The 5,316-nt window shown below is 38.8% G+C and overlaps 1 non-coding gene across 1 annotated transcript; it reads left to right on the top strand.

The window, feature by feature from the left end:
* Window positions 1-3,696: 3,696 nt before the first annotated feature.
* Window positions 3,697-3,802, top strand: LOC122003262. Its single transcript, XR_006117907.1, has one exon. It is a non-coding gene; the product is annotated as a small nucleolar RNA R71 (small nucleolar RNA).
* The last annotated feature ends 1,514 nt before the right edge of the window (window positions 3,803-5,316 follow it).

The raw sequence follows: 5,316 nt of genomic DNA, 5'->3' as shown, positions 1-5,316 counted from the left end.
CTCATGAAGTGATTCTAGAGACGTACGAAAATCTGAAAAATCAAACCTTGAAGATCCCGTGCCATATGCAAAAGAATGCCTAGCAGGCTCCATAAAACTAGAAGGCTGCGTATGTCCAGATGACGAGGGTTCATTATGTGGCTCAGTGTCTCCAGGTATAGAAGGGTTATCCTCAAAATCTAACTCAGAAATTACCCAATTAGCCCGGTTACGAATAGTAGTTCGTTCAGGAAAAGGAAGGGGTAAAGGAGAACCATTCCTCCTAGGAAACGCGAAACCATTCTCATCCCGAATGATCATTTTCATAGCAAGACATGTATCAATGTCAATCATGTCATTACCATGAATTATTTCCAACCCATCAACATCAAGATTTAAATTATAAGCTATTCGGGTAATCAAACCACCAAAAACAATTGATCCCGATGATGCCCTAGCAGATCTTAATAAGGTTTGAACAAAATGAAAATCAGAATCAAATTCAACCTTATAAAGCATAGCCCATAAAGCATAAAGCTCTATCTTCTTAACCACCCCATCACTCTCTCCCCTACCAAAAATAGTTTTACTCATGACTCTATGTAGATACCTAAAGATGGGGTTTTGCATATGGGAGGCCTTAGCTCTTGAAGGCTCATAAGGTTGATCTAACCCAGTTATTGCATTCCAAAAATGATTCCAATTAAACCTTGGATCAAACCTACGAGGGCTACCGGTGGTTATTCCAAAACAAGAATTAAAGTCACTAAATGCCCATAGAAATTCTTGATTCATTAATCTAAAAGAGATTTTTCCAAAATAATCATCTTCATTAGTAAAATGGACATCCAATGAACTTAAAAATTCCAAAACAAGACGAGGATATGTAGGCAAATGTGTGTACATAATATCACTCTAATCCAAAAACCCAATCATCAAATCTACATCTTTCCTAATTCCAAGCATATCAAGAACAGTTGGGTCCATATATCTAGTACACACTATCTTTCTATTGACAAGAATTGCAAATCTAGTTACTTGATCATCATTTCTGAACACAATATTGAATTCATTGTCATTACCTTCGTTGCGTGAAGTCCTTTTGCCTTTGCCCTTCACTGGTTGTTTTCCTTTGTCTCTTGATGGCTCCTTCTCTTTGTCTCCACTAGATCCACCACCTCCTTTGCGTAATCTCTTCAAAATATTGGACATCTTGATGAGTTTAGATAGGGGAAGAATTATCTAGAGTTGTGGAACTTCAAAGAACAAAACTTCAAAGAACAAAAGATCTTAGGTTAGGAGAACAAAAGTCCAAGTCTTAGAGAGGAGGAGAATCGGATCTAAAAGATCTTGAGAGATTAGAGAGGAGTTTTTAAGAAATTGGGAGAGAAAGATATGTTTTAGAGAGTTGGGGGTGTGCGGAACACGACCAAGATCTGGCCGTGTGAGGTAGGAGGTAGACTTTAATAATTCTCCTACACGGGTCGTGTAGATCTGCACGGCCTCCCCATCTTTCCTCTCGGGATTCTTTGCACGGGCCGTGTAGATCCACACGGCCTCCCCCTCTTCCTTCTCTGGATTCCTCGCACGGCCGTGTCTGGGACACGGCCTCTCCATCTTTCCTCTCGGGATTCTTTGCACGGCCGTGTCTATGACACGGCCTATACCTTTTTCTCCTCGGGAGATCCCACACGGCCGTGTCTGGATGACACGGCCTAAACACTTCCCTTCTCTGCAACCTTTGCCTGGCCGTGTATAGCACACGGCCTGACTCTGTTTTGCACCTAACCTGAAAACAAAATCAAAAGAATGCATCAAACTAAAAGAAATTACAATACAAATCAAAACTAACTAAAAGAACCCTTGGGTTGCCTCCCAAGAAGCGCTTGTTTAAGGTCTTTAGCTCGACCAAACTTAATCATTCGCTCCTTTTCCTCGCCCTTGGAGGACAGATATACTTTTCATTTCTATTGGGAGATCTTCTCCCAACATCTTCCACCACATTGTCTCCTTCATTTGGTGGCCTTCCATGAGGATGGAAATTCCATTCCTCAAGTTTATAAATGCTTGTCCTGCTACAAGCATTTAAAAGAGACGAGACATGGTTAGAGATATTAGATAAATCATATTCCAACTTTTCCTTACCAATTACCAAAGAAAGCTTATGATTTTTGACATCAATTATAGCTCCAGCTGTAGCAAGGAAAGGTCTTCCTAATATGATAGGAATCCTAGGGTCCTCTTCCATGTCCAACACAACAAAATCTGTGGGAATAACGTTCCCATCCACCTCTACCGGCACATCCTCTATAATACCCAAAGGGTACCTGCAGGAATGATCGGCAAGTTGAAGTGCCATAGTAGTAAGTTTAATGTTTTTGAGACCTAATTTATTACAAATTGAATAGGGAATGAGGCTAACACTCGCCCCCAAATCACAAAAAGCTTTTTAAAAATTCTTTTCCTATGTTGCAAGGAATATAAAAGCTCCCTGGGTCCTTCAGTTTTGGAGAAGTGTTCCTCTCAAAAATAGCACTACATTCCTCACTAAGCGCAATGGTCTCGACCTCTCCTCTTCTTCTCTTATTTGACATGAGATCCTTCAGAAATTTGGCAAATCTAGGCATTTGTAGAATAGCATCAATAAGAGGTACCTCTACACAGATTTCCTTAACCTTTTCTAGAAACTTGCCAATTTCTTCATCCTTCTTGAGCATTGTGAGTCTCTGAGGAAAAGGGACAACTTTGCTCTGATGGTTCAGTGGAAGAGTCTCTTCAACCTCAATGGTACTCTCCTCATTAGCTTGAATCTGATTCGGTATAGGAGGAGGGAGCTCTTCTTCTTTTTGTATCCCTTTTGAAGCAGTCACTTGGGAGTCTCCCAAGGTCCGTCCGCTCCTAAGCTCAATCCTATTGCAATGCTCCATAGGATTCACATCAGGTTTTCCTGGAAGTTGTCCTGGTGCTCTGGATGATGAGGCAGCTAGTTGGGCAATTTGACTATCCTGAATCTTTTGATGCTTTTCAGAATTATCCATTCTTTGAATGAGCTTTGCTATATCTTGCTTCATTTCATTCTGAGTTGAGATAATTTCTTCAAGCATCTTTTCAACATTTGACTTTGGTAAGCCTTGAGAAGATAGATGTTGAAAATTTTGTTGCCCAGCTTGAAAATTTGGTCTTGACCCCATAGATGGTCCTTGATCTTGATTATTTCTGTAAGAAAAATTTGGATGACTCTTCCATCCAGGGTTATAAGTATTTGAGTATGGGTTGTTCTGCCTTTGATTGTAACTCATGATTGCATCACATTGTTCAAGTTGATTGATTTGTGCAGTGATAGCTCCCAATGGACATGAGTCATTTGAATGCTCTGAACTCCCACATACTTCACAAGATGTACTAATAGCATTGACCATATTAGCACTAGTCCCCATATTCTCAAATTTCTTTGTAAGAGCGTCCAATTTTGCAGACAAAAGAGTGACTGCATCTACATCAAACTTCCCTGATGCTTTAATTGTTGGGTTTACAGAGGAATAGCCACCACTTCTTTCATTTGCCCATTGATGATGATTTTGTGCTACACTTTCAATGATTTCTTCGGCTTCATCTAAGCTTTTGTTCATAAGTGCCCCTCCAGCAGCTGAATCAAGGGACACTTTGGTATGATAATTGATACCATTGTAAAAAGTGTGCAACACTAACCATCTTTCCAACCCATGATGTGGGCATTGTCTGAGCATACTATTATATCTATCCCATGCTTCAAAAAGAGATTCTGAGTCGGTTTGCTTGAAGCTTGCAATTAAATTCCTCATATGAGCTGTTTTGCTTGGTGGATAGAACTTATCAAGAAACTGTTGCTCACACTGCTCCCAAGTGATGATGCTATTAGGGGCCAAAGAATTCAGCCATTGCTTTGCCCTATCTCTTAAAGAAAACCCAAATAATAATAATCTAACTGCATCTGAAGGAACTCCATTCATTTTCATGGTACCACATATTTCATAAAAGACCTCTAAGTGTTGATTAGGGTCCTCATGAGGTCCTCCACCAAATTGGTTCTGTTGCACCATAGATATAATTGTGGGTTTGATCTCAAAGTTATTAGCTTCCACTGAAGGTCTTGAAATACTAGATTGAAAGCCTCTCGCATAGGGTGCTGCATAATCCTTAAGTGGTCTATTTGCCATATTCAAATGTTCCTGTTCTTCAATTTGTCTTTGCAGAATTCTTCTTTTATGGAAAGTTCTATCAATCTCAGGGTCAAAAGGAAAGAATTCCCCTACAAAGTTAGATCTTTGCATACAAAAGAACAAGATAGCAGATAGCAATTCAACACAAAAAGAAAATTAGAAGAATAAAAAATGCAGAATTGAATTTGTACAAAAAGAATTAACAAGAAGTGAAAGTTATACAAGAAACTAAAAAAAAAAAACAGAAATCTAATGATTAGTTACAACTATGCAATATGAAAGGAAAACAAATGTTATGTTTAGTCTAACTCAATTGATAATTCCTAATGTTATAGCGCAGTCCCCGGCAACAGCGCCAAAAACTTGTTACTCTCCGCAAGTGTACGGAAATGTCGCAAGTAATATAAAAGATTATCGTATCCACAGGGACTGGAATAAGCACTAGAAATGTCTCAATGCGAATTAGCTAAACAACTATCCAATCGTTTCAAAAGCAAAGTAAAGGTAAACAAATCTAATATTAAAGATCAACAAACAAGAGTTTAGAGTTTTGGGTTATGATAAAGGAAGATTCTAGGAGTTTCAGTTTCTTTGTAAGATTTCTTGAATGTAAATGGTTCACCAATTCTTATCCCTCAATTGCCAAACATGTAGAAAGTTGCCGGTTCCCTCTTGCAATAGACAACCGGCTAAGGACTGAGAAATGTATCTAAATAGGATTAATTAGACATGAACCTATGTTGTCCTTACACAGAAGTGCACCTATTACTATGCCTTCCTCGGATATCAACGTAGAAGCCCACGACTCATTAATCTATCAAGATACAAGAAGCTAATCATAAAATCCATCCTACTCTCTTGAATATCCCTATTTCCTCTTCAAGATTATCTCTCAAACGTCCTTACACGGGCTTGCACCTGTCACGTGGATCCCTCGGATGATCGAGTGAGAGTTTATCTTTACAAAGTCCATAAGAAATCCAAACAATCAATCAAGAATGAGAATTAAGCACAAATCACCATCAATCATTCAAGATCTAATTGATACAAGCAAGATAATGTCATTGAAACAAGAAAATGGCAAATCCATAAGAGATTACATCAATCCATCATACAAATACTCCCTTAATCCTAGAAT

This window comes from Zingiber officinale, chromosome 7A (assembly GCF_018446385.1).
Source record: "Zingiber officinale cultivar Zhangliang chromosome 7A, Zo_v1.1, whole genome shotgun sequence".
In the NCBI taxonomy this organism is placed as follows: domain Eukaryota; kingdom Viridiplantae; phylum Streptophyta; class Magnoliopsida; order Zingiberales; family Zingiberaceae; genus Zingiber; species Zingiber officinale.
Note: the sequence above shows the minus strand (reverse complement) of the source record. Positions and strands in the feature narration are given on the sequence as shown.